Here is a 13,271-nt window from a genome sequence, read left to right on the forward strand (position 1 = left end):
GACAGTGGCTATGCAATTAGAAACCTACTATGATTGGTGTCACCTTCTTAAGGCTGTCTTAGAACTCATTGTTTCTCTTAATTGGTGATCTGCATATGATGACCAGGTGGAGGCCCAGGCCAGTTTCAACTTACAGTATGGGCTTAATATCACCCTAGGCATGTTCACTGGGAAAGGCCAATATATTGATCCTGTCTTACAATTTACCATTGGCCAATATACCAACTTCTAGCAGGTCTCCGATTTAAGGCCCTTAAGGCATGCACCCCTTGTGACCCCTTAGCTTACATCCGTAATCTTGTCCAGCAACCTGGGGAGCCTTTCACTGACTTCAGATCACCAGGCTCTTGCCGCTCTGGCAGATCACACTTCTTTGGGGCTGTTGTAAACTTGGCCACTTGCAGCTCGACTACCCTAATTCACAAACAAGTCATGCTGTCCCGAGTATAACAAGGGCTTCCTTGGGGCCAAGGATTGCCACTTGCAGCCTTCAGACAATGCTCCTTTAAACTCTTGGCAGGGCAGCCCTCATCCCCAACAGTAAGAGGGAATGGTCCTACCCTTAAGCTATTCCAGACTCTTCCTGTTTTCTCGCACTCACCCATGATGACTGTGTACCTTGATGGCTCACCCATTTAAGGGCAGGTGGACATGGGTGCAGATTTCATCACCCTTACAGAAACCAAGGTGTAGTGGGTAGCCATTCCAGCTTTGATCTGGAAGTTCCAACCCCCATTGAGACTTCTACAACTGTCACACCTACAAGGCGGGGCCAAGGGAGGCGCCTGGGGACCCGAGATCTGGATCAGTGGGCGCTCTCTCTGTTGCGGGACCCTGGATAGTGGAAGTGGACCGAGCAGAGCTCCAGAGAACACCGCTGGACTGTGATACACCTTCCCCAGACTCCGCGACCTACCTATCCCTTAATTTGTAAGTTATGCCATTAAATAAATCTCCCTTTAACTACGTGGAGTGGCCTTAATAATTTCACCAATATCTGGCGCCCAACGTGGGGCACGAACCCACGACCCTGAGATTAAGAGTCTCATGCTCTACCGACTGAGCTAGCCGGGCTGAAGAAGAAATGGAATGGATAGGTATAAGATATTATGGTAGATTATTATGTATACTAGTAAACAAACTTAGTAAAATAGCAGCCTTAAATAATTTGCACTGTAATTTGCACTGTTATGGATTCTTATATGTTGATACAAATGTAAACTATTTTTATATTCCTGTTTAAGATAATTTGTATATTGATACAAATACAGAACTATATTTGTTATAATGTACATATATTTCTACTCTTATATGAAATATTTGTATATTGATACAAATGTAAATTTATATCTGTCATACTTTATGTATGTTCTACTTCTGTTTAGGATATTCAGTATATTGATATATATTTAAGATTATTGTCATATTGCATATCGCACTATATACTCCTACCTCTGTTATAAATATTGATATATATTTAAGATTATTGTCATATTGCATATTGCACTATATACTCCTACCTCTGTTATAAATATCTGTGTTTGTCACAATTTTGAAGTCATTGTTCTTTACCATACATTTGCTTATAGACTGTTTACCTTGTTTACATGAAGCCTTAGTCCTTAGGTTATTTCGGTAGATAAGACTTATAGATTTATAGTCACCTATGCTTGTCATCTCTATAGTTATGTTAGTTAGGTTATCCAGATTTACAGATACATAGGTCAGATGGACATGTAATCTTCAAACACTTCATAGACCTAGAGAATATGGCATTTAAATAACTTAGAATTCTGTTGATGTGAGACACAATTGCTCCTGGCTGCACCAATTTGATCCCGAGAGAATGTTGGGCTTCTAAGACATTTCCATTTGGAAGTTTGTCTTCTTGGCACAAAATGGCCTACTGGGCAAAGAACTGCCCTTGCCTCGACGGCTGACACTACAAATGCAATGCTATCCTTTCTGGACAAGCGGGACACAAGGAAAGCAGCCACTGTACTCTGCCAAGGCAGGGTAAGATGGTCTTTCAGAATTCCTGCTTCTGAAAATGGTCTGTCAGATACTTTAGGCCTGTAGCCAATTTGAATGCACCAACAATGCTGAGAAACATTAGGTGACTGTCCAGGCTGTCTTTGTCTACTCTCACAAGATTCCCGAAAGTTGCTTGCATCCATCTACCATTTCTCAGGTACCATTATATTCCTTCTCAGGTCTTTGATGGGATTGAAGACTAGCAGTTATAGTTACAACTTAGTAGATAGAACATATTAAGTATTAGATTCAGGTTCTTTAGGATAGGACACCTTTTGGAATGATCTTTGTAACATGCCATTTATCTATGCTCTATACTTCTCTGGATTTTAGTATGTGTTTCTTGCTTGATATTGTTTGCATTGGTTGTATTTCCATCTTATCTAGGTCATTATCCCTCATTATTCCTGGACAATATTTGATAACCATTCCTTTGTATATAGTCTTGTATTAGGTTAGAACTTTCTTATTTAGACAAAAAGGGGGAGATGTAGTGGGTAGCCATTCCAGCTTTGATCTGGAAGTTCCAACCCTCATTGAGACTTCTACAACTGTCACGCCTACAAGGCGGGGCCAAGGGAGGCGCCTGGGGACCCGAGATCTGGATCGGTGGGCGCTCTCTCTGTTGTGGGACCCTGGATAGTGGAGGTGGACCGAGCTGAGCTCCAGAGACCACCGCTGGACTGTGATACACCTTCCCCAGACTCTGCGACCTACCTATCCCTTAATTTGTAAGTTATGCCATTAAATAAATCTCCCTTTAACTACGTGGAGTGGCCTTAATAATTTCACCATTTCACAATTTCCGGCCTGGCCCTGCCATCAGCAGCATGGAAGGCCAAGAAAATACCCTTACTACTGTGTGATCTGTCAACTGGAAGGACCTGGATGACATTTGATTTTTTTTTCCTCAATCATAGCCAGTGTCCCTTACAACATCTGGGGAAGGGACATTCCAAGAACAACTAGATCTGGGACATTTAGAGCCCTCTACTAGTAGGCACAACACCCCAAATTTTGTGATTAAAAAGAAACCAGGCTACTACTGGCTCCTCCAAGACCTGTGCGCTATTAATGCTCAAATGGAAAAAATGGGATCCACCCAGCCAGGTCTCCTACATCCCAGGGTTATTCCTTTAGTCTATCGTATTGTTGTGTTAGATATTAAAAATTGCTTTTTCCCATCAGTGCCCATAGATTGATGCCTCTTTGCCTTTACCATCTGAGAGCCTAACATGCATATGCCTGCCCAGAGATTTCCATAGACTCTTTTACCCCACAGCATGAAAAATAGCTGTGGGGTAATTCCAGTTATATGTCTCTAAGGCTCGTGTAATACCAAATGATGTCTTACTAGTCCATTACATGGATGGCATCCTTGTTGCTCATCCTAATCCCTATTACTTAAAACAGTTTCTCAGTCACTCCTTAAGTATCTTGCCACTCTAAATTTACACGTTGCTCCAGAAAAGATTAGTTTTGCTCCATCTTATGCCTTTTTAGGGTTCTCGATTGTGAAACAAATTCACCAACTCTCTTTCACTTTAACATCTAAGACTCATCGTTCACTTACAGAGTTACATCAGCTTTGTGGCACAGTCAATTGGCTCAAGCTGTTCCTGCTTATTCCAGAACATAAAATGTGATGCCTTTTCTCTTTATTGGAAGGGCCTGCTTGCCCATCTGCAAAAATACAGCTCACCCCCCAAGTGCTTGTTCTCTTTGATAAGATTGCTTTGCTTTTTGTCCTCAGAGTCTTTGAATAGACATGACCCTGATAAGTTCCTTCAAGCCATAATATTTTGGACACTTTCTGGTTTCTTGGGGGTCCTATGGCAACAGAGACCCTTAATGTGGGTACATCAAGCCTTTTCTGACCTTCACAAAGTCACCTCAAAATTTGAGCAGACCTTTCATTTGGACTCAAACCCTCAAAAGCTGGCTCGCAGGACTTATAACCATGAGCCAGACAAGATCATCCTTCCCTTTTCCCTTAGACATTCCCAGCCCCTCTGAGATGATTCCATTAGATTCCAGGAGATGGTCACTGGATTTCCTGGTATTACTGAAAACCACCCTCCTCAGGACAGGAGGATTATAACATTATAGACTCTCCCTATTGTGATCAAGCCTTATAGTGTCCCTTCTTCCACACCCATATCCCAGATGACCATGGCTTTCTCAGATTCCACCAAGAATGAATACAGAATTTTGTTACATCATAAAAATACTGAAGATATATACCATATCCTCCCAAATCCTAGCTCAGTTCAACTGGTTGAATTACTGGTGTTTCTCAAAGTCTTCATAGAATGCCAATTTGAACCTGTCAATACTTTCTTTGACAGTCAATATTGTGGTGATATATTGTGTACCCTAATAAAATTTGTCTGAAGATCAGAGAACAGAACAAGCCACTAGATTAAGCATAGATGCCAGGTAGTGGTAGCACACATCTTTAATTCTAGCACTCAGGAGGCAGAGAACCATCTGGATCTCTGTGAGTTCAAAGCCACCCTGGATTACTTGAGATTGACTCAGTCTAGGAGAGAAACAGAGCCAGGTACACACCTTTAATGCCAGTACTTGGGAACCACAGGTCTTGAATACCAGCACTTGAGATCTCATGCCTTTGCTACCAATTTTGGGATGCACACATGCCTTTAATCCCAGCACAAGGAAGGAAGCAATATGGCTAGGTGAAGACAAATATATAAGGTGTGAGGAGACAGGAACTAAAGCTTTTTCAACTGGAGAGATCTTATCGGCTGGACCTTTTTTAGCTGAGCTCCTTCCTGCTGAGGACTCAAGGCTTTTCAGCTGGAAGCTTTCTGACTGAGCCCTTTTTTGGCTGGACTGCTTTTGGCTGAGGAAGCTTTTTGGTGGAGGACTCAGAGGCTTTAAATCAGAGGATTCATGGAGACTGACTGAAGATTCAGTAATGGTGAGAAGTTTCTCTAGTGGCTTGTTCCTTTGTCTCTCTGATCTTCCAGCATTTACCCCAATATCTGGCTCTGGGTTTTTATTAAAAGACCATTGTGAATTTGAGGAACATAATATGCTGTCCATGTAGCACTCATCCTATCCTTTTCTTATGTCAAGAAATGCGTAAGCCCCTTATATGTTGCTGTGAACATATGCTCCTAGATGTTTTGGAGCAAAAGGCATAACCATGGTACATATATCATATCTGTGCTGTGGATATCACTCTGTATGCTGTGAATGTGTTGCTCTGATTGGTTAATAAATAAAGTGCTGATTGGCCAATAGCCAGGCAGCAAGTATAGGCAGGACAAGCAGAGAAGAGAATTCTGCAAAAAGGAAGGCTGAGTCAGGAGATGCTGCCAGCCACCAGCATGAGAAGCAAGATGTAAAGATACTGGTAAGCCACAAGCCACGTGGCAAGGTATAGATTTATAGAAATGTATTAATTTAAGATGTAAGATCTAGCTAGCAAGAAGCCTGAGCCATTAGGCCATACAGTTTTAATTAATATAAGTTTCTGAGTGATTATTTTTGTTTTGTTTTGTTTTTCGAGACAGGGTTTCTCTGTGCAGCTTTGCGCCTTTCCTGGGACTCACTTGGTAGCCCAGGCTGGCCTCGAACTCACAGAGATCCGCCTGGCTCTGCCTCCCGAGTGCTGGGATTAAAGGCGTGCGCCACCACCGCCCGGCCTGAGTGATTATTTTATAAGTGGCTTTGGGGTCCTTGGTGCTGTTGAGCACAGGAAAATCTTCAGCTACATATCTGGTTTCATTCCAATCCCCCTGGTATTCTCATCTGGGGCAATGAAAGGATAGATGCTCTGATTGTGCCAGTTGATGTTGACCTCTTAGAGCAGGCCCAAGCACTTCATTAATAGTTCTACTTATTCTCACAGTCTCCATAGAATGTTTCCAGAACTCCCTGTTTCTCAGTGGAAATACTTGGCATGCTCTTGTGCTACTTGTACCCCTCTTGTGCCCTTGGGCCCTTTGAATAGAAGTAGGGCCAATCCCCATGGACTGTTGCCCTATGCACTCTGGCAAATGGATGTTACACATCTTCCTCCTTTTGGCAACCTTAAATATATTCATATTATTGTGCTCTACTCTTACCTATGCTATTGCCCTTTCCAGGGAATGGGGTTTCATGCAATCAAAGCTGTTAAGGCAGCTATGCTGATTATAGCTGATTATAGGAGTGCTCTGGGCTTTAAGGACTGACAATGGGCCCACTTATGTCTCACAACAATTTAATGATTTTGTTGCCCCCTGTAGGATCCACCACATGTTTGGAATTCCCTATAACCTTTAAGGACAGGCTATTGTAGAAAGAACCAACAAAACTCTTAAAATGTTCTTGGTCAAAGTTACATCCTCTGAGGCCAAGCACAATCCTCACCTGGCATTGATTGAGACCTTGTTTCATTTCAGTTTTCTCACATTCGATGATAGCAGCTTCAGCCCTGCTTACAACATTGGGCCTTTTTGCTATGAAATACTTTCCTCCTATTGGTCCAAAAGCAGGACCCCATCTCTCTGCTATGGCACAAACCTGCCCAACTACTGACTAGAGTAGGCAAGAATATGCTTGTGTCTTTTCACAAGATTCAACTGCCCCAATATGGGTTCCTGCTTGGGATATACAACCTGCCCTGGAAAGCCTAAAGGGGACCAAGGAAGATGTTCAGGAGGACACTGATGCTGCTGATTCGCCTTGTGTTGGATTGCATAATATTACTACCTACTTCAAGAACCAATATCTTAGCTCAACATGACAGTGGTCCTTGCGATTTCTTTAGAAATCTATTTTTTACCTAAAGTGTGGGACAATTTTAAAAAAAAATGATGTTTCATAGATTATCACTTATGCCTTACTTGGCGGGATGGGGGGGTGCTTTTTGTTACTAATCATCAATTTCAAGTGTCTATTATAGAAAATGTCACAAACATGCTCCATCAACAAGATCACCCTTCAGGTGCTTATGGTTTTAGAATATCCTTAACACAGTCATGAGGTCATGCAGGCCTGGCTTACAGAAATCCGTAAGATTTCCTTTTATATAACATTGCCCCCACCATAGAATGCTTCCCAGAGTAGCAATCCATTCAGGGGTAGTAGTCAATGATAGGTAAGGACCTGTTCAGCAGGCTATCCTAAGACAGGCACAGTCCAATGTGCTGGACACTCTCTGAGGCAGGGATAACAAGGCCAGAGCATGGAACTTCAACTCCCACTAAGCTGCCAAAGAAGTAGATAGAAAGGTGGATATGTGGGGAGAAAAAGAGCCAGTCGGGCTGATGGGGCCATGGCTGCCTTGGCAGTGTACAAAAAGATGCTCAATAACAATTTCCCTTAAGCCAACCTGGAGTCTGATGCTATACTTGGTGATTGATGACCTACAAACTTCAGATTAATGAGGCCAATGAGAAAAAGCCAATACAGGCAAGGAAATGGTCAATAGACAATGGGGTGCCTGGAGATGATATTTAGGCTTGTCCTATATCCATAATAAATGAGTCTGCCTTTTACTTCTCACCCAACTCCACACCTTCTCTGCCCCTCCCCCAAGAGTTGTTTAGGTGGTTTGGCCCATAACACACCACCACCAGAGCAGAAATTGTGGGAATGGCCAACCAATCACTTGTCCAGCCTGAGACCAATGCCATGAGAGGGAGCTCACCCTTGACACTGCTTGGAGCTTCAGGAACCAGAGAGGCTAGACAGTCCAGAGATATGTATAGAACCAAACATGACTGACAAAAAAAAAAAAAAGAAAGAAAGAAAGGAAGGAAGGAAGGAAGGAAAAAAGGGAGGGAGGGAGGGAGGGAGGGAGGGAGGGAGGGAGGAAGGAAGGAAGGAAGGAAGGAAGGAAGGAAGGAAGGAAGGGAGAAAGGATAAAGAAAGAAAGGTCAATATAATGATGCCTAAGGGTAGTCTACTATACTCATCGGTTGGTGCCTAGCCTGGTTATCATCAGAAAGTCTTCATCCAGTAACTGATGAAAACGGAGTCAGAGACCCAGAGTCAAACATTAGGAGGAGCTCAGGAACCATGCAGAAGAGAGGGAGGAAGCATTGTAGAAGCCAGAGGGGTCAGGTCAATGGTACCACAAGAAAAACCACAGAATCAACTATCCTAGACTCATAAGGGGCTCAAGGAGACTGAAGAGACAACTAAGGAGCTTGCATGGTACTGACCTTAGGTCCTCTACATTTATGCTTCAGTCTTTTTTGGAACTCCTAACATTTGGAGCAGGGGCATTTTCTGCCTCTTTTGCTGGCTTTCCGGACCCTATTCTTCACTCTGGGTTGCCATGCCCAGCCTTAGTATGAGGATAGGCACCTAGTCTTATTGCAACTTGATATACCTACCATGTTTGGTTGATAACAATGAGAGGCCTGTCCTTTTTTGAATAGAAAAAGAAAAGGAATAGATGGGGGAGCAAAAGGGAGGTGTGAGGAGGGGGTGGGAGGAGAACGGTCAGGGGAAACTTTTGTAGGGATATAAAACAAGCAATAAAATCATTTTTATAAAAAGGAAAAGGCATGGGGAGCCATGGATAAGCTTTTATGTTGGTTTTCTGCTCTTCCAGAGGACAGGATTTCTGATCCAGGAACCCTTATCTGTCAGCTAATATCTGCATGTAACTCCAGCTCTAGGGTACTCTCTGGCCTCTGTAAGCATTTACACACAAGTGGCACACATTTACACAAACATAGCTTACAGATAAACAAATGTAAAAACAAGTCTTTGTAAAACTCAAACATCAAATAATTAAGATAACTTAATGAAAGTGCAAAGCAAGGTCTTAAAATACGCTATTTTATGAAAACAAAGGAGATATTAAATGTATCCAGAAACAAAGATAAAAAGAACCTACATTGGGAAACCTGATAATTTTTGAGAGATGTTTCTTTTATACTTATAAGCATGTATGTTAATATATAGTATATAAACTATCCTCAGCTTTTTTACTGCATATATGCCAACACCTCTTTATTATCTACCAATAAAATTCTAGTGATTTAATGGAGTAAGTGAACCTAATTTCAAATATGAAAACTGACTTACTTTTGAATAAGTCATAAATTTTGTAAAAATCATCTGATCTCCACATTTTATGTCAAAATATCATAATTTTCTGACATAGTAATTTACATAGTATCAAAGTCTAAATGTCACATTACTTTACTCAAACTTAGTATCTATACAAAAATGTCACCTTAGTTTACAGAGAAGTTTTCAATTTCTGTGAATATAGTAGTGTGTCTAATTGAGAAGGTGGTTACATAGGTTGATATCTAATTAACTGTCTTAAAATGTACAGTTAGCTTCCAAAATTTAATGTTACACTATATGTATATATTTAATTTTTTTCAATGGAAATATTCTGTAGTCAGAGATCTGAAACTAGTTCTGATTATTCATTTACTAAAGTGGTACTATCTTAGAACAGATGTTTCCATTTACCTAAAACATCATTTATCTTTATAATGTTCTTTAGTGAAACATATTTACTTTTAAACCATCATGCTAAGCTAAGAATATGCTAAATGCATTTAATAAAATATACATAGCATATTAAATAATGATATACTTTGAGATTAAACATTACTTTGGGATCATAAAAATATAAATAAAAATATTCAGCAGTGTTACCCTGAATCTCAACTGCATGCTGAAATAGATTAAATTTTATACATATATACTGTATATTATTGTAATTATATATATATATATATATATATATATATATATATATATAAAGTTGTTTGAGAGTATATTCCATTGTAATAAAAGGATGGTGTTTGTTTGAAAGTGTCCTTACTACATAACATTTTATAAGTTGGATATGAAAATGAGACCATTTTCCCCTAGAAATTATGAAAATATGTATCTTGAAATTATGGAGTGTATTTTCAATACAGCCATCCCCTTTCTCATACACATGCTTCACATGAACATCCTTTGATAAAAATCTTTTTTCATAGCAGAAAATCCTTTTCATATATTTTGTCTATCTTAAATATTCACATTTTCTATAATGTCTTAAATTATAAGAGGGAGGGAAGTGAATTAATTGGAGTTTCATTGTGACTTTGTATAGGTACATGTTTTTAGGTGTCATTTTCACACATGTGTTCAAGCATATATTTCAAGTTTGAATTCTCTTCAAACATATCCACTGACCACAAATACAATGTTAGTTTTACATTTTTATTTATTTAATTATTATAAACTAATTGTACCAAATCATGGATGAACCCATTACTTTCTTGGTACTTACTTCCTCGAACATTTATTCACCTTCAGCTACAGTATTTTTCTGTTCTCTACAAGATGCACTCTTCACACTTCAACACATTCACCCTTTATTTTGTGTCTGTTTCTTTTAGATTCCATATATCTCATTTACTTTGTTCAAAGTGGTGATAATTATTTTCATAAATTTCTTACAAATAACATGATTGCATTATTCTTGATAGCTGAACAAATACATCATTGTGCATATATGATATATATTTGTTAGCCATCCACCCATCATTTGAATCTATTGTGATTCCATGATGTCGTCACTGGGAAAGCACCACAGTACCTTCCCATTTTATATCCTTTTCTTTTCCTTCCTTCCTTCTTTCCTTCCTTCCTTCCCTCCTTCCTTCCTTCCTTCCTTCCTTCCTTCCTTCCTTCCTTCCTTCCTTCTTTCTTTCTTTCTTTCTTTCTTTCTTTCTTTCTTTCTTTCTTTCTTTCTTTCTTTCTTCCTTCTCTCTGAGTCCAGCTAACCCATTTAGTCCCAAATCTACACCCTTACTTTGACTCTTTCATTAGAATACAAGCAGATATATACAAAATATATTAAATAAGATAATATAAAGACAAAAATCAGAATAGGACAGAAAAAACAACCAAATAAACAGTAAATTAAGAACTAAAAATCAAACAAACAAATGGAAATCATAAGATATATGTTAAGACAGGTAAGGAGAAAACAAATTCTTAGAGAAATTATAATTATGAGAAAAAAAATATGATCAACACTCCAAAACCACCACTGAGTTCAGTTTCTGTTTACAATCTACCAATGTATGTGAAGCCTGTCCCTAAGTGTGGTTTGTATAAACATGAGAATTCACTGGAGGAAAATATTTTTTCCTTGTGCGCTATTTTCATTTGGATATAGCTAGTGGCATAGGAATGGGAGCTTGTGTCCATTTCCTTACTCACAATGATGGTCTGGCATCTACCACAGAAGGAGTGTTCTGTGATGATGGCTAAGGCTGACACAGATCTATCAGTATAGCAGAAATCATTAGGAGTTCACTGTGTTCCTTTGACTGGATGGTTGTTTTTGCTTTTCCACTTGTTTCCTGGCCTATCCAGTTTCATGGTTTTGGTCACCCAAGAATTGTCAGGCAATCTTTCCATCTCATGGAGTAGACTTTAAATTCAGTCAGATAGTGGTTGGTTACTACCACAAGATTTGTGTCACTTATCCATCACGGTGTCTTGAAGGTAGAGCACCCCTGTAGATTACAGAATTTGTAACTGGGCTGGTGCTTACCTTTCTCCTCTGATAGTGTAGAGAGTAACTAAACAAAACAGAAATCTAGTCAGTAGGAGTGAAGGCTTTATGAAGGCACCAGCTCAACTTTTCAATATTTCAATGAGTTATATACATGTTATCTTCAACAATATACCTGACTATTTTTGAGACTATCTAATTGCCTTCACAATAGCCTAGGGTTTTTTTTTTTTTTGGGGGGGGGACTTTTTAGTCAACAACTCTATTTAATGTAACTTATTACAGGCACTGGAGGTTTGATTTGATAGTGAGAGATATTTAGTTGGGGCATTGTCTTCCCCATTTTGGATAATTCCAATTAAATTTCCTTCATAAGCTCATATTTAAGAGGTGTCTGCTCTAGTAGGCTGCCATATATCCCCTGAAATTGTCCTTAGACGTTGCCACCCATCCTTATATTCCCTCCCTTGCAGCCCTATTATTTCCCCCATCTGTTTAATCCCCCCATTCCAGGCTCTCCCAACCTATGTCCACTCATATATTCTAATCTTTGCTGTTATGCATATTGTAACCTGCTTATCAGAGACTTAAGAGCTAGCTTTCACATATAAGCAAATACATATTATAATTGTCTATTTGGATCTGAGTTACTTAACTCAGGATCATTTTTTTCTAGTTCTATCCATTTACATGCAAATTTTGTGATTTGTGTTTTTTTTTCTTTTAAACAGTTAGTAATAATCTATTATGTAAATGTACTATATTTTCTTTATGCATTGTAGACATCTGGGCTATTTCCAATTTCTGGATATTATAAAAAGAAAGTGGATCACCCAGTTGATGCTCTGGAGGAAGTATGGAAGTATGGTCTGAATATGTGGAGGTAATGAAAAACAAGGTTTTCCCATTAAATAAAGTATCTTTACTCATAGCAGAGTCAGGAATTGTCATTACTCTTATAGACCAAGGAGAACAGGAGAGAAGTCACAAATCTGTTCACAGTGCTTTGTGAATGCCAATCTGAGTCATTGCAATGTAAGTCTTGCAAAAAAAGAAAAGGTGAGAAAGGTATTACCAGACTTGATAATACATTGCCTCAGATATTGAAGCCCTAAAGATACAGTAGGGTCTGAAAGTTTTTCTTTATCTCTAAAAAGGTAATACAACAAGTATGTCTTCAGAATGCCCTTAAACAACGGTCAGAAGCCCCAGACCAAAGCACCCAAGTTTCAGCATCTTGTTCCTTCATATGCGCTTTCACATATATGCTGATGTTCAGAAAAAGTAATAATAATGAAAAATAAGGAGGGATGTAGCCTGAAGTTTCTCCAGTCTTGCCTGGATGAATCTCTCCCACTCATGGCCCTGCACTCACTTATAAAATAATTACTCAGAGGCTTATATTAATTACAAACTGTATGGCCTATGGCTTTAGGTTCTTGTTAGCTCTTTCATATTAAATTAACCAATTTCTATAAATCTATATGTTGCCACGTAGCAGTGGCATTACCTGTCTGCTGGCATCTTCTTGCTCCATTGGAGGTGGCTAGCATCTCTCCTGACTCTGCCCTTCTTCTCTTTGTATCTCTGCTTGGATTTTCCACCTGGCTGTAAGCTTGTTTGCCATAGGCCAATGCAGCATTATTTATTATCCAATAGTTTTCCTTATTAACAAATTCAGAAAAGAAACTCATTAAAGAGGTGTAAAACTAACAAAAGATAGTTTTCG

The 13,271-nt window shown here is 39.4% G+C and overlaps 1 non-coding gene across 1 annotated transcript; it reads right to left on the reverse strand.

Moving 5' to 3' along the window:
• Positions 1-1,001: 1,001 nt before the first annotated feature.
• On the reverse strand, positions 1,002-1,074 carry Trnak-cuu (transfer RNA lysine (anticodon CUU)). The gene has a single exon. It is a non-coding gene; the product is annotated as a tRNA-Lys (tRNA).
• Positions 1,075-13,271: the final 12,197 nt, after the last annotated feature.

The sequence above is a fragment of the Peromyscus californicus genome, unplaced genomic scaffold, assembly GCF_007827085.1.
Source record: "Peromyscus californicus insignis strain IS unplaced genomic scaffold, ASM782708v3 Scaffold_12__1_contigs__length_115047231, whole genome shotgun sequence".
Classification (NCBI taxonomy): Eukaryota; Metazoa; Chordata; class Mammalia; order Rodentia; family Cricetidae; genus Peromyscus; species Peromyscus californicus.